General features: G+C 33.1%; 1 long non-coding RNA gene across 2 annotated transcripts in view; it reads left to right on the forward strand.

Annotated features, from left to right (window-relative positions):
* The window catches only part of LOC140446260 (uncharacterized), a 161,303-nt gene that overhangs the window by 97,178 nt on the left and 36,759 nt on the right, over nt 1-27,366 (forward strand). For both annotated transcript variants that reach the window (XR_011951480.1, XR_011951481.1), the window contains exon 4: nt 21,916-21,948. This is a non-coding gene — a long non-coding RNA (uncharacterized lncRNA). The remainder of the gene's footprint in view (nt 1-21,915; nt 21,949-27,366) is intronic.

The following is a 27,366-nucleotide window of genomic DNA, read 5'->3' on the forward strand; positions in this document are numbered from 1 at the left end:
CTTAGTTTCCTTGTGGATCATGACAACTATTTAATTAATACTTGTTTTAATGTGCAAATATATTCTAAGAGTAGCTAGTCGTAAAGAAAATAACTAAAAAATAAAATATTCAAGTTTTTGTAGTAAAATTATTAAAAGAATGCAACTAGAATCTACTTAAAACCTTGATCATTGATATAAATCGATTGTTAAGGGCATTTAGCAATATACTAATAATTTATTCCTCTAGTCTAACAATCACCACACGTTACATGCAAGGTTGCTTACACATCGTAACAATCATAACAAAAACCATAAATTTTATTTTAATGTTCAAATGTGGAACAATATGCGTATCAACAAAATAACACGGACACGTGTCCTTTTCAACTGCGCATTTTTTCACTTGCTTGCCTGTAGGTCACTCTGTATATTTACAAATGAAATTCTTTCACCGACCTCATACAACCAACGACGCACATACGTTCTCACAAACACGGCATAAAACACCATCAAAGCCGGAGTTTCATTGATAAACTAAAATTATCGACAGTCTTCATTTTTAGGTCAAATAACACAGTAAATCGTATAGGATGTCCCCGGATATGCTACTGTCAAAATTTTGTGCACAGGAAATGATTAAAGAAATTTTTACAGTGTGTGGTTTTATGACATTTTTATGCATGGAGTTTTTAGAGTTGAAGTAAATCAACTACTGTTTTCTTTGTAACTTCACAAATTATACTAACATTTTATCACTTCACCCGATAGGTTCCAGACCTAGTATTCTTTTAGGATTTCAACGTCTCCTAACAATTCTATGAACTTCTTCTAAAACGATTTGTCTTTGAATTCAAGTACACCTCAGTTTCCGCAATAATTCCGTTATTGGATCCAGATCTCTTTACCAAGAGCTTTCTTCTCAGATCTGCAAAGAATCGTCGTTGGGCGCCAGTGATGAATTCGGTGTGTTTTCGGAAGCAAATCAAGGTGTAATTTACGTTCTTTTGACAACAAACTGACAGGATAAGATAGGACTTCGATATACCGTATAACTTTTTGGTAGTTAATTATTTGAAAATTACCAATTATACTCTATACACTCTATACCAAGAAAGATAGTAAAAAAATAGCATATAGTTTTTGAGTTTTAGTTACTACCAGTTATTAGCAATACCCATTCGTTTATATCAACCAATTACATCTTCTTGCCATAATCTCTTCAGTTATCCATTATCGTCTAAGTTTATCGAATGTGTTATTTATTACAGTATTGCTGTTGTCTTCAATATAGTTTTTCAGATAAAGGAGTCTGTTCGTTTATTAAAATACTTGAAGTATTTTTCTGTTGGACAGTTTGTTTCTATAACGTCCGCAACTCTAACTCACAGTTCAGGATAACTTAAAGGGCCTGGAAATGCTAAATAAACATTCAAAATTACAATTCTCAGTCATCGCATAAATTATGTTCGTTGCTCAATCGCTGCGGTTAATTGTTCTTTTTCATATCTTTCATTCAAAATGTCTTCTAATCTTTGTGATTTAACTAACATCTCGTCTGTTACCTTCTAGGGAGCAATTATAATTGTTACTTTCTGTTGAGCATACAGTACTCTTCTTCAGTTCTCTCCTTTAGGACAAATTAACGTTTTTTTGTTTTTTTATATGTTCTTTCTCGTGTCAAGTATCTATGTTCAAAGTTATTTGTATCGATTTGACAACAACTACCAATGTTACCATGTTTGCAGTTCTAAATCAAATTCATGTAAAGCCCTTACGAGATCTGGGGATCTGGTATCATTATTGTAGCAACATTAACATTAGCTAGAAATTAGATTTGACCACCCCAAAAAACTTCGAATAGAAAATAAAATGCAAATGAGCTAACCTTTTATGTCGTTTTTACTTCTTTTTTGGAAACTTGGGTGCTTTTTAATTAATCTTTATAACTGAACAGATTATGTAGATTATGATTGAAGATATGACAAAAAACTTATGTAAACTTTTATAAACTTATAAAAATATTAATATGTAGTTCAGTGATATTGATTAGGAACATAGACTTTATGCTTATAATGTGTAGTGTAGATGTATTTGAAAAATCTTCAAATACCTCTTCGATGTAAAAAAAAAGTTCAATGAAGAAGTTTTAATATGCATAGGAACGTCAAAGCGAATTAACATCAATCATGCGATGAAAAACAAAGTGTATTATAGAACAATTAGTCCCTGGCCATTAAATGTGTTGTTGAAAGAGAGAAGAAATTGCAATATAAAGGTTTGTTCTTTTTACCTTCGTTTGCTATCTTCCTGTCAATTCTACATGATTAAAATAGCACTTTTAAAACTTGTTTCAAGAACCTTAATATATATTGTATTGGCTTAGGTTTGGAAGCTGTTAGTCTTCTCTTATGACCTCGAGTGTTATGCTATTTTACACACTATTTAACATACACAAGGAACGTTACTGGTCCAATATTTGCCTTGGAAGCTAGCTCTGCTTAAGGCTATTACGTCATCAGCCGTGATCATTACTAATGGTTGCCAGTTTGCCTATTTTTCTAGTATCTTAGTCTACATTGTCTCTCTATCTAATTTTTATGAGATATATCACGTCTTTGCCATTAGATTATCTGAAGACCACACGGAAGAAAGGCGAAATGTCAATTTTTGATTATTTTTTGTTCAGAGCAGCAATATGTAGGTTTTTAGTAGTAGTTTTATGTGAGTCGTTCAAACATGGGAAAAAGACGAATCCTCATAGCTTAAAACACGTTATAAAATTCTTCGTACAGGGAAGAAAGGCGAATGGTCCTCGCGTAAATCCGAGAAAGGTGGAATGTCAGTGCTTGTCGGGACGTCGGGGGAGTACACGCCTCATTTTGTTTACTAAAAACGTTTAGTTTTCGATTAGCCTTCATTAAATAAAGTGCGTGTTATTGTGTTCTAAAATGACGGATAGTGAAAGAGATGATACGTGTCGCGAAAAACACTAGAAAAAGGAAAATTACAGATCGAATAAATGAAGTAATGAAGCCATGAAGTAATGAAGACAACAGAGCCATGAATCAGGTGACGATTGTCAATGTAAGAGACTTAAGTGTTTCAAAACAGTAGATCAACAAAATCGATCAAACATTATAAACAGTTTTAACCGTATGGGGCGTGATGAACAAAATATTTACTTGGCAGGCCTAATAACGTTAATGCCCGTAAAGCAAAGAAGAGCCCGAGGTGAAGCTACATCAAGATTGCATGATGCAACGTATTCTTTTAGAGTTAGAATAACGACTGACGATAAAACTACTGACGTCCCAGTTTGTTTTAAAGCTTTTCTAAGCCTTCATGGCATTGGTCGGAAGAGGCTTGAAAATATTCAAAAAAGTTTAAAAGCTACTGGTAGTGCACCAATTGACAAACGCGGAAAAAATCCAAAAAAAACACGCATTAACAAAACAACAGCTAGATGAAGTTATTGAACACATAAAGCGTTTTAAAGGAAGAGAAAGCCATTATAGTAAAAATAAAACTAAGAAAATGTACCTTCCGGATGACTTAAATATTAAGAAAATGTACACTATGTACAAATCCGATAAGGGCGCTCCTTTGTCTTACGAAACATATCGACAAATCTTGAATAAGCATTTTATCATTAGCTTCGGCTATCCGCGGAGTGATACGTGTAGTGCTTGCGATCATTTCTTGGCTGAACTTAAGGTCCTTCACAATAAATTGAATGAAACAATTGATGCCTCTGAAAAACAAAAGATAGAAGTTGAGATAAAACGAATAACTTTGTCAAATAGCCTTCACAAATCCAAAGCGGAAGCATTTTATGAAATAAAGAGAAGGACAAGGAAAGCAGCAATGCAGAATGTTAACTGTGAAGCAGTATCTATGGATTTTGAAAAAAATTTATCCACTCCAAATATTCCGACCAACGACGTCTACTATAAGAGACAACTGACGCTTCACATCTTTAATATTCATGTATTGTCAACAGGAAATGCTACATTTTATTGTTTTCCAGAAACCATAGGAGGCAAAGGTTCAAACGAAGTAGTGTCATTTCTGCACCATTTTATCTTTGTTCAGCTTGATCTGTCAGTTCGTCACCTCCACATATTCTGTGATTCATGTGGCGGCCAAAATAAAATCTTCACTGTTTTCCGTTATCTTTACTATGTAGTTAATACTGCAAAAAGGTTGGACTCAATCAAAGTAACCTTCCCAATACGAGGTCATTCTTACATGGAGTGCGATCGAGATATGGGTGTGATAAACCAAAAAATTATGGCTGAACTTCCTGAGGATTGGTACACGGAAATTAGATCATGTCGAGTAAAACCAAATCCGTTCGATGTCGTAGAGGTCGATCAATTACTTATAAGAAACTGGTTACTATTCTTGGACAAAATTTACGTAACTAAACCAACACATAAATCAAGACCAATCAGAGAACTCGAAATATTGAAAGATCATCCACGCCTTTTCAAACACCGAGATTCCTATAATGGACAATGGGAGACGTCAATTATACGCAAACCATTTACAAATTTCGATGAGGTGCAACTACCCGAGAGCCAGTTTATTTTGCCACCAAAATTATATACAGGTGAGTTTGTTTTAAAAATTCCCTTCCTTTTCTCTTTTTTCATAGAGATGTTTTTTAGAGCTAAGGAAAATTTCTAAGGAAAAATTTAACGATCGGGTCCACTTGAGTCAGTTTTGCACATCTGAAAGGGCTAGATCGTTCTATAGAGGCTTACCTTACAACAAAAACAACAAAAACGTAAACAAAATGAGGAGAAAATAATAAAAGCTAGACAAATGAAGATCAGAAAAAAATTGTTGTCATATATTTCGCTTTTTTCCCGTGTTTGTAGTGACTTGTGTTTACATAAAGCAATGTTTCTAAGTTTTGTGTTTTATTTTAAATTCCGTTGATTAAATAATACGTTACAAAATAAGTATGAAGACTACTTAAATAAAGAAGTATGCAAAATATTTAACTGTATGATGATGTTTAGGGTTTGAAAGTTAAAAATTCAATTTTCTCGAATTAACCTCTTTGTGACATTTCGCCTTTCTTCCGTGTGGTCTTCATCTGTTTGTATTATATCTCATAGTTGTCATAGGAATATTCATCTCAAGATTTTTCGTTCAAATATGACCAAGAGCAAGAATATTTGTTACATTATTAGTACCAAAAAAAAGTACAAAGATAATTAAAAAATTAACAATTTGGCTCAACAAAAATCTAAGAGACAAGACGTATTTAAACAAGTAGTAAAAAATGAGCAAACCTCTAAATGGCAGTTGATGTAATGCGGAAATAAGTGGACCTACCGAAAAAATAAACAATCATAACACACGAGAACACAGACGCACAAAAAATAGGCCTAGAATTCTTAACAAGGAAGAATGTAAATTATAGCTGCAGTAAGAAAAACTATGAGAACCTAAAGTGTTTAATAATATGTATCAATAAATGAAAAAGCATTAAACTAATAATTAAAGAGATGAATGAAAGCTATTCTTTTTATTAAAAGATTCTTTACTGTACGTTGCTGTCGTGTGTTGTTCTGGTGATGTGTAATTTTGATTTGATGTTTTTTGTCATTTTTCGTTCAATTTGCAATATTATTTCTTGTCTTTTCTGCTGATTTGGTCGGTATATTTATCTTTTCTTATGTTTTCCATTAAGCTTTATCCAGGAATTCTATAGAGCTCAGTTTATTCTAAAATTATTTATTGATATACCCAAACTCGTATATGTTATGATAATCAGATTTTTTCCCTTGTCTAAGATGTTTTTTTCTACCAAATTGTATTGATTATCGTGATACTGCATCATATGCCTTCTTAATTTGGTGTCATAACTCTTGTTTAACATGTCTAGAGCTGGTTATAGCATAAAACACTCTAAAATGCGGCAAAACTGTAACAGCACATAACAATTGTTTTTTTAATGGCAAATAAGTTAAATGTAAATAATACGTTTCTAACAAAAGCGTATATAAGACACCCTGTACAAATTGTCCAAGTCTAGGTATAATATCCTACTAAAAGTTAAAGGTCTTGGTGGAACTTAAAGTTGAACGACCTGATAGAAGTACCCAGACACGTGTTTATTTCATTCATATCTAGTGTTTAAGCAAGGGCGTTCCACTGGAGAAAATAACACGAGTGAAACTACAGGGTGGTTAACGGAATCGTTTAATTTCGTGATAAATATTTTTATTAGATTTAGAATAAAATCCTTAGCTCATGATGGTTTTAGATAAAAAATTTTAAATTCAGAAAATACTGAAGGGATGTAAGTTTTCAAAATGGTCAATTAAATTGAAAAAAGTAGATTGTTATCAAAATAATGTCGTGGAATTACTTAACTGTTTATTTCCTAAGACACTTCAATCTTACAAACGAGGGCGTCTGGCCTCACCTAATCCATATTGGATTACTCAACGTTGCTTTTACCCGATATTATTATGTTCTTCACCACCTCAATTCATCAGGTACCATGTCTTTTCAGAACGTTGGTTACCATCATGGCTAGCTACACTGCCACCCTAAATAGCATGCTTGTATCAGTACTATACTAACCTCGCAACTACCAATCATACTCTTCGTTCTGGACTGCGTTTGCCTGCTATTTTCTCTTGCATAATATTTTGTCACATATGTCATAGAACGGACAGCTGGTAGAACTGGGCGGGTCACAGGCATATCGTCACTATAAGACGTTATATGTGTCCCAATTTCGGTTGATATGTATTTTCACCACTTTGTACGTCTTCCATTTTGGACCATTCATCCGTGCTACTGTTAGCTAAATAGCGCATGTTTGTTAGCTAAACTATGGTTAGAAAATGTATTTTTAGTCAGTGAGGGTGTAGATATGTTTGGTCAAATCAGAAATAATAGTAGTTATTTTTGTTGTACTTAAAGAGTGCATGGCAATAAGATACAGGTCAAATCGGGAACAGCAGTTTCTTGTATAAACAGCTAAAATAACTCAATACAGGGCATTAAATTCGAAGAACAAAAGCATCAATTCGATTTCATCATCACCGATAACAAATCTAAATTCATGTTGTTAATGTTTGAGGTTTCTTTTTGTCCTACTCCGAAAAATTTGCTGATACGTCTTGTATCGTTTAGATACCATTTGTGGATGGGAAGGTTTTCGTGTGTTAAAAATAAAAATATAAGTTAAATTTCAATAACTCTCTTTGAATATATATATAATGAGCATAATTCATATTTATAGTATAATCTATTTATAGGTATCTTACGGTTACTGTTATGCGCTCACCCTCGCCCAAATTTTTGTGTTTTTATTACGCCTTTGTAGATCCCCTTTTTAGTTTCTTGCACATTTTTTCTTTTAATGAGCATATTGGGTGCCGCACATATATATGACCAATCATAATATGCTTTTGGATTTCCCCTTGTACTTCATCTTTCCAGTACTTCCTATTCCTAATCTCTGTCTCGTGAGTTTTTTAAATATGAAATTTTTTTCCTGGTGCCAAAATTGATAGTTACCTTCTTTTACATAATCACTGTACTCAACTTTTCGCTTTATTTATACACATTCCATTCTTTTTTTGATACATCTTTTAGCTTCTTTAAGATATATTATTGTCAGGATTTATTTCTGGTATTACTGGACTGCCTACTGATGTTGTCCTAGATTGGTTCCAATTTTTTTATTCCAGCTTCTATTAAGATTTTTTTCAAGCTTCAAACGAGCAGGCTTGAAGACAATGTGTCGTCTCCTTGTTTTACTTCTTTCTTAACTTACTTGAATTAATTTTCGACCCACATTTAGGTCCTTCAGTATATTCGATATTGAGTCTATTTTATTTTTATTGCTGTGGTATGTGGTGTGGTATGTGGTATGGTATGTCAAATTCGGGCTTTCAACTTATATTTCTCTTAGGACGAATATTTGCTCCACTATACTCCTGTCTATTCTAAATCTAGTTAGATATTTCTCTATTTCTTTTTCCATTTGCAGTAACAACTTTTCTATTTAAATGGTCAATATTTTTCACTCTTCGTTTAGGAGTACAATATACACCTCTATAATTTTGACACTCCTTTCACTATATGATTTTAACATTCCTGAGGTGATTTCATTGCTTTCTGGACTTCTTGTCCCTTGTGCGGAAGTTTTTTTTCTTTTTTGGGCTTTATTTTCTATTCTATTTTCGCTCATCATTGCTTTCATTATCTGATAGTTACCTTAAAGTTTCTTCCATTTAATTACGATCACATACCTTCATCAACGCCTTTTCCGTATTTGTCTTTATATGAGACTTAATGTGAACTTCCTTTAAGAAATATCTTTTATAATACTAGGAGTGTTTTTGGATGTATATAACTTCTGAGAATAGAACTTACAGAATTGCCAACCAATCTTTGCTATCTGTGAAGTGTATATATTAAAAACTGATATGCATGCATATCTACTATCTCATTAGATTCTTTATTTTCAATGCCCACATATTTTTTGTTTTAAAATTTTTAGTTTTTTTATAATCAGCCCGAGCTTTCCTTCTCATTCTCCTTCTTCATGTGCCTCATCCTTTAAGGACATTGGCGATCATCACGGCCGATTTTATCTGAAGAGTTCTCCACTGATTGAAAATTTTCAACCAGGACGTGCGTCGTCTCCCCGGTCCTGTTTTTCCTTCCACTTTTCCTTGTATAACCAATCGCATATACTCACTTTTAGATCGATCGTCTTACTGCAAAACTTACAAAGTAAGACATCAGCAAAATAATTGGTGGTATTTAGGAACTAATTTCAAAACATTGACAAAGCATATAATATTTTTTAATATAACTTTTGTTGAGACACCGTGTACATTCCTGGTGCCTTGTTGAATACCTTTCTGATAATTTTACTGGCAAACAAATCAGAACTCGAAGAAATGAATGAAGCGGTACTACATATTTGAGATGATTTAAAAGTTTACGGCTATTATAGGTTGAAAAAATAATATTGGCCAATAAAATTACAGTAACAAAACAATTTTATATTTAATAATTTTTACTTAAAAATTTGCAGAAGATGAAATTGAATAAATGTAAATTCTGTTGAAATAAGATTACAATTCTACACATATATTAGACTTTCAGTTAACTGGACTGTCAGATTAAATTAGATTATAGATACTAGAATTAAAAACTGTCAACCCGTTAATATTTGAATTTCATAGCGGTTAGATATTTTTGTCTCAAAATAATTTTGTATCACTTTTTCTTATAACCGCAACCTACGAGTGAATCTTTCAAATCACCATCATCATCTAAAGCCCGATTTAAAATCACTGCAGGACACATGCCTCCCCTGTTTGTATCCAGAGTGCAAGGTCTTGCCTAGTATGGGTCCAGTTTTTTATCATCTTTCGGAGATAATCTTGCCATCGTGTAGGTGGTCTTCCTCTGTTTAGTTTACCTGTTCTTGGTCTCCATTCCGTTAACTTGCGTGTTCGTGTTTATGGTAGGGTATGGTTCATCAATGGGCCGCTTTATTCTTTTCCAGAATTAAACCATTAAGCCATGCAACTCTCACTTTTTTAAGTGGAAAATTCACATATCCCGGACACTTAAGTTATCAGAAAGGATTGAGCTCTGGTAGCTATGAGTGGTGTCGCAAGCAATACCGAATGATTCCAAACACGTTTTTGGACTGAAACAAGTAGTTACATATTTATAGTTATCGTCTAGACTCTATTTCTTCTCCAAGCAGTATACATTGTCTCCATATTTGTATCTCAAAATCTCCATATTTTTTGTCCATTTTCTTGTTGTATTTAACCCGTAGACTGTTCTGAGTATGTATTGTTTATCTAGTAGTTTATTAGTATTAGATCTGGTTCCACTGGTTAGTTTTGAGCACAGAACACTTCGAGTATATCTTGAGATGTCATTTTTAAGCAATAAAAGTGATCGTAGGTTTGGAGAAACAGAACAGGAAGGACAGAAAGAAGTCTAACTGCTTTTAAAACTTATTTTACTTGCCGAATGCTGTCCATACAGCATTACAACACTAATAAAACCATTATTGAAATCTTTGAAACCAATCATCTTTTACTAAAAACGACAACGACCTATTTTAGAAAACATCTAAAATTATTGTGAAAATTATATTTACTCTACATAGTTAAGTAGGTTAAAAATAGGTGGGAAGGTCGTAGTGATGAAATTACCATAAAACGGCATTACCTGCATTCCCCAAACTACCCACCGCTGTCGATAATATTTCGCACTCTTCAAATCCTCAATACCATAGGCGGCGCGCCCACTTTTGTTATTATTTTAGTATTTGCGTTGGGTTATGTGATAACAAAAAAGGTTGTTAATTGCTATTAGTGTCAAATACTAACGGTAAGATTTATCGATAAATTCAATGGCTGTCAATGTAATTAAATTCAGAATGTGTAAATATACCACGTTACCCGAATAAGTCCAGGACGTGACATTTGAATGGCGCCACTAATAGCACATCCATATAGTTTGGAAAGTACCACTCTTCGATCATCACTTGTCAAAATTTTCGGTAAATTGGGGCATTAGTTTACAAGTTACAGCGGTATAGTAACTCTACTTTTGCAGTTTTCAAAAACATTGCAGAAATAAGAATTGCTTGTGTTGATAAAGATTGTATGGGAAAATCCTAAATTAAGAAAAGCAGACTTGTTCATTACTACACTATTTCGTCTAAAATAATGGTTAAGAGTTGATATACGGAGTTTAAATAGTTAGCATAAGAGAAGCTTCACAAAATCATTTTAGCTCATTGTAAATTGTAGTTCTGTGGTACAAGAATGTCTAAAAAAATTAGAGCATGAAAATATATGATTTTAAGGCATATAAGAAGATTTATGTAAGTTTATTTATGTAAATGTAGAACGATTTAAACCAATTCTTCAAAGTAACAGTATACATTTTAATCCTCCAAAAACAAATATTAAATATTGCTTTCTTTTATTTTGTTTTGTTTTTTATTTATTCTTATTGCTTCCACATTGTTTTTTTTTACGATTAGTATTCTCAACTGCAAAACTAAACAATAAATTAACTATTTAAGGATAAATAAAACTACGTGGTAACATATAGAACATCTTAAACGTAGATCTGAATTGAGAAAAATACTCATTACAAAAGTTACAGTACAAAAGTTTAAAGAATAAAAAAGAGTAATCAACTAGCTATTACCCTCATTTAATATGTAATCAATGAATCATTTAAATCCATTATTTGAAATAATCCTTGGAAAACAGACGGTTTTTCACAACTAATCACAAGACAGATGATTCAAGGCAATTTGTTCTTCGTAATAGTTAAGACGATAAATATGACGTTGATGCTAAGAAATTTTCAATTTAAAACTTTCCACCCATTTCCTATTCCGTAATTTTCTAATTATTACTGTGCCAAGCAGCCCACCAAAGAACATTTTCTACACAAGTTTAACTTGTCTTATCAAAGAGAATATATTCTATTTCTTTTCATCGTAAATTACAAACGTCTATTAAGTTCTTCTTGAATTTGTAATGAGTTTTTCCAGACAAACTTTGTTATTAAATGTGCCTTAGCTAGAAGAAATAATTGTTTTTAATGTATTTAAATAACTTAAACTTAATTAACGGTGTTAATTGCAAATAGTTACGAATAACAACAATCAACATCTGTTTAATAGGATGATCAATATGGACTGAAGCTAAACATTGATCTCTCCACTTTACGTTGGGTCCATTAGTCAATATTTTCCATTTATTTCGTTATGCAAACAAATTTGTTGGGGTTCAGAAGTGTACCACCTAGTTTAATTGCCTCAATGATCACACGATCATCCCCGGAGCTCTATTATTTTTCATATTTTTGAGAGCATATTAAATCCCCCCCCCATGATGTATCTGGTATATTATGGGAGAGACTAGACAGTAGAGGTTATATACTAAACCCTGTCGTTTCATTAAATTGCATCACTTTGTGTGATCTTAATAAAAGCCAGTAACTTTATTGCAAACAGTTTAGACATTTCTTCAAACAATATTTGTTTACATTCACAAAGAACATATATAGTAGTTTACTTTTCCTTCTTTTATTTCGCATTTTTCGCACAATGGATAATTCACCCTAATTTGTAGGGGTGTTTCCTCGGTTAGCAGTGTTTAGTCACCAAACGTGTCACTATTTTTAACTCTCGTTTTTTAAAATCTATTAATGTCAATGTTGTTAATGATTTTATTCATATGTGTTTGCCTGTGTACAGGTTGGTCAGTAAAACGCCAATAAAACCCAGAGTGGTAACAACTTATGGAGTATAACTGGAGGGAACCAACAGTATCAATTATCTTGTATCTAAATAGAACTGCGACGTGAGCAAAAAAATTAGAATGCGTATGGAGAAGGCCAGAGCTGCATTTTTTAAGATGAAGAAAACCTTATGTGGAAACAACTGAAAATTAGATTAGTAAGATGTTATGTGTGTTGTGTTCTATATTGTGTCAAAGGTTGTACTTTAACATATACACTTGTAGATAGAGTTCGTAACGAGGTTATTTTGCAGCGGATTAGAAAGTTACGGAAGTGGTCACAACAGTCAAAAATAGCATACTGAAATATTTGGGCTATGTTATGCCTCACTCAGAGATATATAATATGCTTCATTTAATAATAGAAGGCCAGAGGGATGAAAGAAGGTAGCCAGATCAAACACGACATGCCTTAAAAACCTGAGAGAATGGTTTAACAGATCTTCTGCATTCCTTTTCCGAGCTTGCGTCAACAAAATTAGTATAACCAATTTGATAGTCAACGCACGGGACAGAGCAATAAAAAGAAGAAGAAGAAGAAAACAACTTAAACACATCAAACATTGCAAAAAGTGTATCGTTATATAGGATGGAAGTACATATGTTCAAAAATAATCGATATTGAATTCGAAAGTTTGGTTCCTAGAATGTACTGCTGAAACACAAAGAGATAAGGATAGGCGTTGAAAAATCCTACGGGAGTTAATCTTTAGAAGGAAAGACATAATAATCGGAAAAAATGCAGTTAAAGGAGAAATTATTTATGAAAATGCGAAAGACGAACAAAGCGCCCCCTTCTAAACGAAAAAGACTAATTATTATTCACACCGCAGATAGTGTTAAATAATAATTTACTAACATCACAATCAATTAACGGGGAATCAATTAATCCATGAAAATAGAAATGTTGATATTTTTGAGGAAGTTTAGCTCTAGAGGCCTCGCAGACCTTGGGCCTAGTTGGAGATTTTTCGTTAATTTACTTTTATCCTGTTCCTCTTTAACCCTAACTAACGCCCAATTTCGAATGCACAGCTTTTCTTCCACCATTGCTGTCAGCCATTGTCTTCTGGGCCTTCATTTTCTCCATGGTCCCGTTTTTCTATCATTATTATCAATGCGATCTGCAGCATTCTTCTATATGGCCCAACCACTTTATTCTTTATTGAAAAAGTATTTTCCTCTTCTTCTTTTTGATGTGCCTATCCGTTACGAATGTTTTCGATCATCATGACAATCTTTATCTTATCTGCAGCAACGCGGAAAAACTGCACAGATGTTGTATTGAACCAGATTCTGAGGTTCTTTAACCAAGATGTTCTTCTTCTTCCTGGACCTCGTTTTCCAAATATTTTTCATTGCAGGATGGCTTGAAGGAGAGTATATCTGGATTCATTTCGCATAATATGTCCGAAGAACTGTAACTTTCGAGATTTGATGGTGGTCAGTACTTCTCGATTCTTATTCATTCTTCTGAGGACCTCCTCATTTGTGATTCGGTCAGTCCACGGGATCTTAAGCATTCTCCGATATAGCCACATCTCAAATGCTTCCAGTTTTCTGCACATATCTTCGTTCAAGTCCACGATTCAACACCATAAAAAAGGACAGAGAAGACGTAGCATCGCAGCATTCTTACTTTTGTATCAAGAGAGAGGTTGTGACTCCTGAAGAAGGCCCCCATCCGATTGAAGGTGGATCTAGCTTTTCCGATGCGTTCTCTAATCTCCTGGTTGTTGGTCCATTCTTCATTTATTATGGTGCCGAGGTAGTTGTAGTGCGTCACTCTTTCTACAAGAGATTGGTTGACGTAGAGTTAGTTGATCTTCTGTTATTCTTTTCTTGCTAATTATCATAAGCTTTGTCTTCTTAACGTTTATATTGAGTCCATATTGTTGACTGTAATACGTGATTTTGTTCATAAGAACTTGTAGGTCTTCTAAGTTGTCCGCAAATACTATGGTGTCATCTGCATATCTGATGTTGTTTAGCCGGCAACCATTTAGTAGAATACCTTTTTCAGTTTCGTGCAAAGCTTCGATAAATATTCTTTCCATATTTCAATTATCATTCTTGAATTTTTTGCTCTCAACTGTTTCATTTATTTGCATCCGTACAATGATTGGTCTTATGGCATATATTATGCAGATTTACCTTTGATTTGATTTGATTTGATTTACCTTTGATTTGTATTAAATATATTGTATAGCAGCGCTCCTGCACTACTTCCTCGTTGATTCTGCTGTGGATTTCTCTGGATTCGGTATTTCGTTTATTGATGTTGATCCATAGATAAGTGAAATCTTCTGTGCCCTCGATTTCATGTTTTTCGATTAGAGCAATTCGAAAATCTTCGTCTATATCTTCTTTACCGCTTTTCAGAACCGCATATTTAATTTCTCTTTCATTGATTTCTCAACATGTTTCAGCTTTTTTTTTAAATCTTGTGATCTAGAAGAACCATGTCATCCAACAAGCTAAACCGAGGAAGCTGGTGTTTTAGACCGTGTATTTTTGATGTTAATATTCGCTCCCCTTAAAATATTTTCTAAAACGAAATAGTGATCAATAAGGAGTAAAGAAAGTTTAAAAGTTTCTGACAATGCATATACCATATATGTGTCGTATCTTCTAGCTTTATCTTCGTCAATCTTATTAATTTTATAGGGATCTAAACGTTTTTCAGATATTGCAGGTCTATTTTTAGTTTATCTTGTTCATAATTGCTATGCAGAGATTGTTTAGTACGACGGTCTGGTCTGTAGTAGATCTATCTTTATACTAGATCTGTCTCTTCTGAAGCATACCCTAGTACTAGTTTCCAACTAGATCTTTTTACCAGTATCTTATATAACACATAGACCAGAACAAAACACATAGAACAGAACAATTTTTCTGTTCGCAGTAGCTACTCCTCATATTTCAATTGTCTTTCATTAAAAAATTTAATGAGTTTAGATCCGTTTACACTTACTTGTATCTTAATGCTTACTATAATTGCATATAGCTGGTTTGCACTTTTCTTCATTATCTATTTTCACGTTGAAATGAATTTGGACTTACCAATGTTGGCTTCGTAGAGCGAGAATATTGTTAAATCTTTCATATGCCTTCATAGAATTTGGATTTTGCTTCCCCACCTTTTTTGTCTGTCGAGACATGCACATTGAGGATGGTTATTATTTATAATATCTCTTTATTCGTAGTTTGCATAATGTATCAGAGAACCTGGACTAAAAAAATTGATAACAACTTTTTAAACTTTTCATTTATAAAGGAGCCGACAACTAATATATTTTTTATTGTTAAAGACCATTTAATTCTCTTCTCAAAACCCATGTATAATATGCTTTGTTTTCTATAGGCCTGATAAATCAACATTATAATTTTTCATTTGCTTTATTAATTCTCTAAAGTACTCTTCCCTTCCTTGAAAAATTCCTTGAAGTTACTCTTACATTTTAAGTGTCTAAAGCTCACTATTTGTATTGTTGTTTTGACTTTTTGCTTTGTCCTTGTCGTTTACCTCGGTCAACCCACAATTCCAGTCCTTTTTCAGTTTAAATTCTAATTTTTTGGAAGCTTTTTTTATCGGATTACACCCCTTAACCATCATCATAACTGCTTTGAATGCACAAATAGTTCCAGCTGTTTAAAATACTGATTACTTAAAATTAAACCGATACTTTCATGAAAAATTCATTCAATTCATTCAATGAACAATTCATTTCTTTTCTCCTAAAAATCCTTTATAATAAAATAAAACTTTTGTCATTTATGGTATACAACCAACTACAGGAATTTTATGTTCCTTGAGGATAATACAATATATTTTTTTTTATTTTGACTGGGCTATGGATACCTCCTAGCAAAAAAAAGTCATCATAAAAATATGTGTCACAATTATTAGATTCATTTATAAATCTTATTTAAGTAAGATCTGAATGTTCTGTCAAGTGTCGCAATTCGACACGACTATGTTTAAAAACCATGAGTTGGCTTGTCTTTATTTTTATTTATATGACTCACCCATCAATGAAGTTCATATTTAGAAACAATGCCAATTTTCATTCCCACGTTCGCATATTTCTTCATAATTACAGAAATGTACAATGTAATTACCAGCTGGTCGAAATTATTTTTAGCTCGCATCGTTTAGAAAATGACTATATTTAGATCTCGTCTGTTGTTTCTTCCCACCCTCAAAAAATGCGGATATTTGCGACATTTTTTTCAATTGCGTCACAATCTGGAGTAAAATAATCTAATTTTACAATATTATATAATCTAATTTTAAATCTGAAGTTTATTTAAAGCTCTTTTAATGAAATAATGTAAACAAATAAGAAAATAAAAGAATGACGTATATCACACGTATAAGAAGCAGGTTGCTAAAGTATTTGAACGATTTTTGTCCTGTTTATTCTCAAACACCTAGAACAAAAGTTTGGACAAGATATTTATTTAAAATGTTACTTTCATCCACTTACATTTATAGTTTAGTACTCATCACGTTTGGTAAATTAATATATGAAACACACTCTATTTAAGCCAAAAAAAAAATGTATAAAAAAACCAATTTAAGTTCAAACTGTACAATAAAGTTAATGTGTTTAAAATCCATATTTTGTTTGAGTCTGACATCTTTGTGTTTTATTTCTTCTTAAACAGGTTTCATATTGTACTACCATTGTAATATAAATTCAAAATACTTCACCAACATTCGTATTATGATATTATCTAAACAATATTAACAATATATAGCCTAGAGAGAAAATACTCTAGAGTTTATGGTTGTTCCTTTAAATATGCCGGTGAAACTAAGCAGAAAATGAGCATTTATTGATGAAAAACATGGCTAGTTGTTAAAGTACCTAACTTTTTTATTATCCAACACAAGCAAATGAATCAAAAAAGAAAATGTTAAGAAAGCCTGAGGCTATAATTAAGTTTTAATTTCAATATTTTATATGTGCTAGAATATTCCACAGGGTGTTCCGAACTTTAAGGAAAAAACACAGTATAATTGTTACACCCGGTATAAAATAACACTGACCTATCTAGCAACAATATTATTACATCGATATTCTTAAATAATATAACTATAACATATTAAAAAAATCACTCAAATCGGATAACAAGTTTAGGAAATTCGAGACATCTAACATGACCCATTGTTAAGGTGTTGCGTTAATTTTGCCGGTGTGTGTATATGTATTTAAATCGGATCTACACCATATGCCTCAAAAGAAAATTTTTGACCAATGTATGTTTCCTGTACTCACTTAATGGAGTGGAAACATTAACACTCACAAAAAAGGTAGTGAATAAGATTTACGTGACTCAAAGGGCTATGGAGCGCCAGATTTTGGGTGTCTTTTTGAGGGATCGAATCCCAAACGAAGAAATACGTCGTAGAACAAAATCAACGGACGCCATCGAAAAAATTGCGTCGCTAAAATGGAACTGGGCACCAGGACACGTCGCCCGATTATCAGACAACCGATGGACAAAACATATTGTCGAGAGGAGACCAAGACAAGAAGCAATACGGAGCAGAGGACGCCCACCAACTAGATGGACTGACGACCTCAAGCATGTTAGCAATGACTGGATGCAAGCTGCACAAGACAGACAGATGGAAAGAGCTGAGGGAGACCTATGTCCAGCAGTGGACGCATACAGATTGATAATTAATGATGATGATAACTCACCGTAGCGCATATTTTTAGTGTCTCTAACTGATTATTGCCTATCTTGATGCCAAATCTAACTAAAAGTCAGGTCTGCGCTTGTCTGGTCTGCGTACAAGTTATGCAATGTCTTGCTAGGTGAACGATACCAGCAACTTTGACCCGTAAATAGATGATAAGAAAATATCAAGAAGAAGACGCAGAGATTAATTTCATAGTTTTGAGGTACCTGAGAAGGTGATTTGACCGCTCATCTACACAAATCTTTCCCGTTCCAGTTTTCAAAACAACAATTGCCATTTGGATCGCGATCATTCGGATGTTGTAATACGATAATTCAATTATTTTCAAACCCGTGTAAGTAGAGTATTTTAAGTGTACAAAAAAATATTTTATGCTTAAATATTATGGTAAGCAATGGATAAATTAAAATAAAATTGTTAGACTCTTAAGGTAAAATAAGAATGGATGAAGGTCACCAAATAAGAATGAATGAATGGCAGAAAACTACTACGCCTACGTGCAACAAATACTATGAAGACAAAACCGGAAATATGTATAGTCGTGCGCCGAAATACTTACTAACGATTTTTATTTCAAAATTTATCTCTTTTGTCATTATTAATAAATAATTTGTAAACTAAAACAAAAAGAATCAAAACTGACAAAATTTTTATGAGTTTACAATAAATTACACCGCACAGAAAGCAATAAAAGCAAATAAAAGAATTTTCTCAAACAAATTTAAAAGAATATGTTGCAAATCTTCTTCACGTGCCATATCAAAATCATTATTCGACGTTGGCGATCATCATTGCGAAGGCACTCGATCTTCTGTCACATGAAATCATTACATTACCATGTTACAAGTATAATTCTCAAACGTCTAAAATGACAAATTATTTTTATATTTCCTCATTAAACTGAATCTAACACTGAACAAAAAGAACACAATACTGTAGTAGATTTTTGATGCCTATTTTGAACCCTATTCGGGCATTTTATTTGCATTATATAAGATTTCTGCAACTCATCGCTTTTGATTTTCCCTCTTTCCAGATTTTTCTTATCTATATCGTTTTCTTCCTCGATTCCTCGGCTCGTTTTCTACGATTCTGCGGTATTGATTCCATCGTAGTCTTTGTAAATATGTATCTGCTTTCTATATCTTACCGTTGTTAAGAACTTGCTACTACTGCTGTCTTGCTTCTTTGTTATTAGAAAACCCTTTTGCTGTTTCGCGTAATAAAATTTTGTGCTCTTCATCATACTATAATAGATCTGAATTAATACCTTCAACTAAACGACGATCTTCAAAAAACATCAATTTCCACTGCTTCAATATTGTTTGTAGTATTCTTTTTTAATTACAAAGTTCCTGATTTTTTTTTCCTTATTCTTACTTTAATGTAATGCTTAGGCAATATTCTTTCTGGCTGATGCTATTCCTTTTATAATCTGCTTGTCATTTTTTCCAGATGAGTCAAACGTCATGTCTGAATGTAAACAATAACGGAATATACGAAAATAGAAATAATAATATAATAATATAATATAACATAATAATAATATATTATGCAAATGATTCTAAGATTCTAAAATGGATGAAGACGACTTTCAGAGACGGAAAGCGATCGATCTACAAAGAATGCAGATGATTTACAGCGAAGGAAGACGACTTCTAGAGAATGTTACATCATTTCAACACAAAGTATGTAATATGAAAATATCGCCACAAAAAAAAAACAAAATGTCTAGTCATATCAAAAGAACCAATACCAAAACCAAAACGTACATATATGTGTATGCAGTTATGCCTACACAATTAAAGAAAATTAAAACGAGACCAGAAATCAAAAAAAAAAATACCTGCAAAGAAGTGAGGTTAGGATCCTAAGTAGAATAACAGGAAAGACACTGATAGACAGATCAAAAAGTAAATACATCATAAACACGTGCAGGATAATCAACATAAACGAATGAGTCAAATTTCGCAGGATAAAGCATACGTAGACCTAGAAAAATAGGAAGTGACAATAAAATAAGAGACAGTCTTATAAAAGACGTTATTTACTATCTACTATCTAACTAAATAAAGTTAGAAGACGTTTATTAGCTATCTTCAACTGGTAATCGCAAATTGTAAGGTTTATAGAAAAATACCTCTGAAGTCCACACCCATTCCCTTACATTTCTTTCCACAGAGCCTTTGAAACATAGTGGGAATGATGGCATTACTCACTTTATCGGTTGAATCGTGTTGATTTTGAATACGTCGAGTTCTCGACTCACTCTTTGAAGTAACCTTCCAACACTGTCTTTCTTGTTTTGTAGCATCAGTTGATGATGGCTTCACAGTATTCACGACAATCATTATAGTCTTCAAGACTGATTCAAGATGTAACGCTTTTGGTCACCTCTACGTCTGAACCTGTTGTCATGATTTTAGTTAGCAATGTTAAATGGACAATAAACCCATGCCAAAAAGAGAGTTAGACGAAGCAAAATAAACTACTGGTCAAAAATAAGTGCGAATCTTTGACATTCAAGGGGACTCTGCATCCAATTCAAACTTATATAGTACCTGGCTCAACAGAGACGTTTACAAAGACATAGAGATACCAGTAGTTACTGAAGTAACTAAGCAATGCCTGAAACGTCAGTAACGAGTAAACCTCTTTAAACAATAAGATGAAAATTCAGAAAAAATCACGACTTACAATTTTCTTGACCTTTTTACACGTATTAAGAAATAACAATATTTTAACTTTTAATTGAATTATTTACCATATTTTTGTGCGAGGTATCTTAGAGAGTAACTATAAAACAGACATTTGAAAGAGCGTTAGTCGAGGGTGGGCCAAAAATTAATTATTTCGAAAAAGATTTGTCTTCCGAGAATCTGAACAGAAAATTAATCGACCACTAATGGACACTGGTGTCGTTCCCAGCCCACGTTATCACCATTGTCGGCCTACGCCACGATTACTCCTAATTTCATTCATAACAGAAGTAGGTATACTACAAACATGGATTTTCGAACTGTGTTACAAAAATAAAGAAATACTTGTTTATTATTTATTTATTATAATATTGTTAAAAAGAGTTTTTTTATTAACGCACTTCAATAAATGTGTAATAAAGGCGAGTAATTATTATAAGATCAACTGGTCAATAAGAAGTTTATGAGAAACTAAACTCTTTGGAATTCCTTATATTCTTATAACCTAGGTATTTGAACATGACTGTGTATCACTTTTTACATCTGCCTGTAAAAAAACCGTTGTATATCCTTTGGTAGATTCGAAAAGCTTGGTCCCTAGAATCGTCTGAACAAATTCATATTACCAGAAGCTGAACGTGCCATGAATTAATTAGCCCAGTAGTATCATTAGCAGATCGTAGATATATAAATGAACTAAATACATGGGTACCTAGTAATATTCCTGGTTTATTTTCTTCTAATTAGGAATATACTTCTCTAAAAAGTTCTTTTTAAAGTTTTCCCAAATCCTCATCATTGCCGCGTTTTCTATTGCAATCCACTCTTGTCGTCTTATGCTACTATCTCCCATTACCATCTTAAATATGAAAAACTCGTAAAGTTATATGATAACTGAACTGATAAAAAATTTAAATTTCTTTAACATAAAATAGACAGTTATGGTATGATTTCATTACAGCGTACTACCCTTCGTTGATATGCGTATTTCTGTGTCTTGGCTTCTTCAGAGAGAACTCATGGTAAGCTGCAAAAGTTAAGGAAACACAGATTTAGGCTGAATTCTGAATTAGATTTCTGATTTATATTCTTTAAAATAGTTTGACTATATAGGTCATAGTAATTTTTCATATAACATCAACATATGCACACATATTCATAAAATTCTTTTTCTTTGTTCTAGGAACTGGATACACATGTTTTACCTGAGGATTCGGTAAGATTATATTTATTTATGATTGATATTTTATAAGATATGAGAAACCAAACATCTTTATTAATACAGATTTCGAAATGCCATAAAAATGTCTGCCATTTGTCTTCCCGGAAGCAGACATCGGGTTAGATTACAACCCACTGCTTGCTCAAGTAAGAGTCAGACTGAAAATCAAAGATTAAGATTAACAAAGCTTTACGCCTTGAAGAACAAAAACAAAAGTTTTAAACAAAACTATATATACAACTTAAACAAAAAATACAACGATTAAAAGAATACAGATTCTACAGATATAGATGAAACGTGGAAAAATATCAGAACATAGTAAATCAAACTACATTAGAAATACTAAGAAAAGCGAAAAATAAAAGATTGGAGGGCCAAATGAAATCCTACAGCTGATAAAAGAAAGAAGACTACAAAAAGATAACAAAGATAGATATAAGTGATGAATTCGACTGTTACTTGGTGGAAATTCATTTTATACACCAATAAAAAAACACTTGGTTTTCAAAACTTTCACAAAATTTATTATATCACTATTATTTTTATCACTACAGCTGTTTCGGCAGAGTGCCTTTCTCGAGTAATCTGCTGTTGGTATGTGTTTACACTTTATAGTTTTTAATTGAATAGATTGAGGAGGGGAGAACTGTTTGTCTCAAGTTGGTCATTCAGAATTATGTCTGTATTTTTTAATTTGTTGATTTCCATAGATTCTAATAAAGATAGCTTAAGGCCTTTATTTTGGATGTGAAGAATTTGAAATTTGTCATTAAAAGAATGATTATGATCTAAAAGGCGAAGTGCGTATGTAGAATCTGTTTTTTATTATTAAAATCCCTCTTATATTTTGCAATACGTTTGTTAAAAATTCTACCAGTTTGACCGATGTAAGTTTTTGGGCAGTCGCCACATTTAAGTTTGTATACACCAATGTGTAAGTGCTATTTAGTTTGCTCTTGTTTTTTTTTATATATTTGCCAAGTTGTTGTTTGTTCTAAAAGCTGGTATTATTCCTTTATTTTTTATGTATTTGGCTATTTGTGATGATGTAATTGAGCAGAAGGTACTGGATGTTTTCTCTGGTGGTGGAAATACTAATTTCAGGGTTTTCATATGTAGTTTTTAATTGACAAAATCAAAGAAGCCAAAGAAAAATGGGTAAATGAACAGTGCAATGACATCTAAACACTTGAAAGAAAACACGATAGTTTTAATCCACAATAAAAGGTCAAAGCGGTAACACATACTCAAAAACTTATTGAATAAAACAACAGATTCATAATCGATATACAGGAAGAAGGAAAAAGTATGGAAAACCTACATCGAGACTCAATAGAACAATCAGAATAAAGTAAAAATGTAAAAAGAAACTTTCATTGTATTCAATGTTTTTCTCCCGGGGAGAGGGTATGTTAGGAAAATGACCGGCAATGCACTTGACAGAGTGCACTTGACAAAGTGACAGTTTTGAGATTTGAATGTAAAAGAATAAAGGCGTTATTTTCTTATTTATAAATACACAATTAAGTCTTTGTTTATGGAATTCACCCAATTACTCGTAATGGATCAAAACTCGCATTACATAAAAATATATAATTTTAAACACGCGATTTAGATAACTGAACGAACAGTTCAGTTAAACGTTTGAAATCCGTTTAATATTTCAAATCCTTGTAACTCTTATTTTACTTTTGTAGTACATCTTTCACCAGTTTTATTATTTTTTCTACATCATCGATGATTTTCCTCTACAATTTTCATAATTTCTGTGCCAATGAGATGTATATTAAAAACGGATATCCCCCATCGCCTAACGGCACATTTGCTTCATTTCCGTTCTTCTACAACACCGCAATCATATATATGGTAATAGTAGATAGTTTCTTATTATAATTTTAAAACATATTCGTAATTCATGTTAACAAAGTGATTTTTGTTTGTTTTGTCTATGTGTATGTGTAGGTAGCCAACGCTCGATGTAAATTAAACGTTTTTTGAAATGTCGGTGGCTTTAAATGGCTTCTTTTCGTTATAATAAGCGAGACGTATAAATATTAATGCGAGTAATAAATTGCTGGGAGTTTGTTTTACCGGTTGAGATTATTTAGGTGCTCTTTTTAATTGCGCATAAAGGTGCACTTAATGAGTTTATCGTAACAAAAATTGGAGTAACAGTTTTTACGTAAACTGACTTCCAAAATGTACTATGCTTGCTATGTCCCCCGTTTTCGATGTTTGGACGTACTTATAACACGTATATGAAGACTGCTGACCAAAATCTGGGAACGAGACAAAATGCTAGAAGCGTGGAAAGAGGCAATAGTATGTCCCATCCATGAAAGGGAGATAAAGCGAGATGTGGAAACTATAGGGAGTACTACTCTTTTAGATGTAGCTTACACAGTACTCGCCAAAATCACAAGAAACAGACTGGACAGGTACTTACATGAACAGGAGGAATTTTTAAAATGCAGATCTATAAATGACCAGATGCTTGTGCTAAAAATAATCCAGAACAGTACTTACAAACAATTAAACCTTAACCTTCTTTTTATCGACTTCAAATAACTTGACGATTCGGTGATAAGAAGATGTCTGTACTAAGAACACTTGGAATTCGAGAAAAAATTTAGGATAATAAAAATGACACTCCTAAAAACTGACAATAGGGCAAGGATACACGAAAGCCTGACAGGAAATTTTGAAGCCAAAAAAGTAAAGTAAGAAGACCCGTTGTCAGCATTACTGTGCAATTTCGTACTGGAAGCAATAATGGGCAACGCGGAATATGTAGATACTCAAGGAATGATCTATGACAACAGAGGCCAGGTTCTGTCGTTTGGCGATGATGTAGCAAAAGCAAAAAAGGACTTACTGAGAATATTCAAATTGTCACCTGGATGGTACGCATCAGGGGTGGAAGGTGGAATGGTCAGAGATTGAATAGAATCGAAAACGCAACCATCATGGAACAGACTGCTAACGAGGATACACAACTAAAGACTTGTCACCTCAAAGTACCTAGGGGTTACCCTGACAAATAAGAGAGAAAGAAAACCAAGAAATCGAGCATTGCGAAAGGAAGAAAAACCGTTGGAGCGCTGCACAAACCATTGAAAGCAAAGAACATCTAGAGTTCAGCAAGAGAATATTCCGAACAGTGATCCAACCCACCGTCCTTTATGACAGCAAAATCTAGGTTATGAACAAAAATTAAGAAAATATGCTCATTATCTAGGATGCTGTGTATCTAGTGTTTTAAGGAATATTGGCAAGGGAGTAAGAGATGGACAAAGCATTTACAGGAGGCGGATAAATACAGAAATCCCGAGTTGTTCGGGAACCCAAAAATTACCGGATCGTTAGATGAAAAGAAATCTGAGGACAAAAATTAGGAAAATATGCTTAATATCTTTTCACAAAACATTTGAAGGAGGCGAACAAATGCAGTAACGGGTTACTTGTAAATAACGGAGTCAAAGGTTATCTGAGAAACAACCCTGTACTAAGGAAGCAATAAAAATAAGTCCTTCAAAGTGAGCGCCTTTTGTTTTTAGCTAAGCTTCTGACACATAATTTCGAACTTCAGATCAGATCTCGCTAGAATGGAAAAACATTTTTACACATACATTTTTTATAACCTTACCAAAATGTTGACACTATTTTTTAGTGTTTTTCCAGAATAAAAGTACACATACTATGTGTGGTAAACGGGAAAATTTTTCTTAAAAACAACAGCAATTATGCCAGTAGTTTTTTCGGCAAGAAACTTTACTTGTAAAACTACTTGTTTCGCTAAGTACCAAGGATTTGTTATTTCAAAAAGCAAAACTAACATTCCATTTCTTTCGTTATTTAAACATATTTTTTTATAAGTTTGTTGATTTCACCTTTATATTTTAGCACACCTTGTCTTCTTCTTCTTTCTCTTTTCAGGGGTCGCTGTTCCTTACTCTTCGTCGCCACTCATTTCTGCCCATCGGGTCTTCTTCATCTAAACCTTTCTCTCTTAAGTCCTCTGTCACACAGTCCTTCCACCTTCACCTCGGGTTTTCTCGGTTTTCCTCTACTTCTCTTTTCAACATCAACTAACAGCTCTCTCCTTCGTCCCACATAGTTTTAATGTCGAAGTCTGAAATGACAAAACTATTGCAGTCTTTGTTCTTGAATATTTTTTGAGACTGTAGTCACCAGGGCTCTTTTCCTAATTAAGTCGTTTCTGATCCTGCCTCTTCTAGTCTTACCCAACATCCACCGTAACTTTTTCATTTCAACTACCTTTTTCCTGAATCTTCTTTGCACAGGCCACACGTCACCGTCGTGCACCAACGCAGGTCTGCCCACCCTCTTGTATAATCATTCCTTTTAGCCCTTCCCCGATTTTTCTTCTATGTCTCCAACCATACCCTTCCTCCCAAATACATATACATACTCTGTTTTCGACCTGCTGACCTTAAGCCTCCCTCTTTAATGGCCCTTCTCCAACACACTAACTTCCCCTCTAACATTTCTTTGCTCTCCTCTACTAACGCGATATCATCAGCAAAGAGCATTGACCAAGGAGCTCTCCCCCTCTGTCATCCATAACAATATTAAATAGGTATGAACTCAGTAAAGAGCCTTGAAGCAAACCAAGCGTCATTAGAAAACTTTCGGTCAATCTGACAGCAGTCCTTACTTTGGTATATGCTCCCTTATAAATATCCTTCACGCGCCTTACGTTTTTTTTTCAGGAATGGTTTCTCAGGAAACCATTTCTTGAATTTACGTCCTTGGTGAATTCAAAAATAATGTTTTTTACTTGAGCCTTGGACCCTTTTATTGAGCCTTGAAAATCGCAATTTTGCGTTTATCTCAGTTTTAAATTATTTATATCTCGAAAACGATCAAGTTTACATAAAAACTAACAGACCTATTTTGTTCAGAACGATCCAATAAATTAAAAAAAATTAGTTTGGGCCTAAAAAATTGATTTTTACAATTTGTTTAAAAAACAATTGTTTAAAAAAAATTTAACAACTTTTCGCCTGGGCGACCTCTTGAACCTTATTTTGGGGTATCTCATAACAGTAATTTTGCAAAAAAATCGCATGGGAATATTTTTCCGAACGAACCCGAAGTTTTCTCCCTGTCTAAAAGAAATTTGAAAATTTACACTAATATACACGAACAAACACAGGTATAACAAACAATTTTTTTTAAATATTGGAATGTTTCTTGCAGACAAAATGTCTTCATTTATCACATTTCGATGTTAATTTTCTGTCTGATGCTGAACAGCAAATTTTATATCGGGTCACGTATTCTCGGATTTTCAAAGTTGGCCCTGCAACGTCAGAATACTCTAAAAATTTTGTTAGTACCATATACCAAAGAAAGAGCCTCCTTCAAAAAGATTTCTTTTTCGTAGTC

This window comes from Diabrotica undecimpunctata, chromosome 7 (assembly GCF_040954645.1).
Source record: "Diabrotica undecimpunctata isolate CICGRU chromosome 7, icDiaUnde3, whole genome shotgun sequence".
NCBI lineage: Eukaryota > Metazoa > Arthropoda > Insecta > Coleoptera > Chrysomelidae > Diabrotica > Diabrotica undecimpunctata.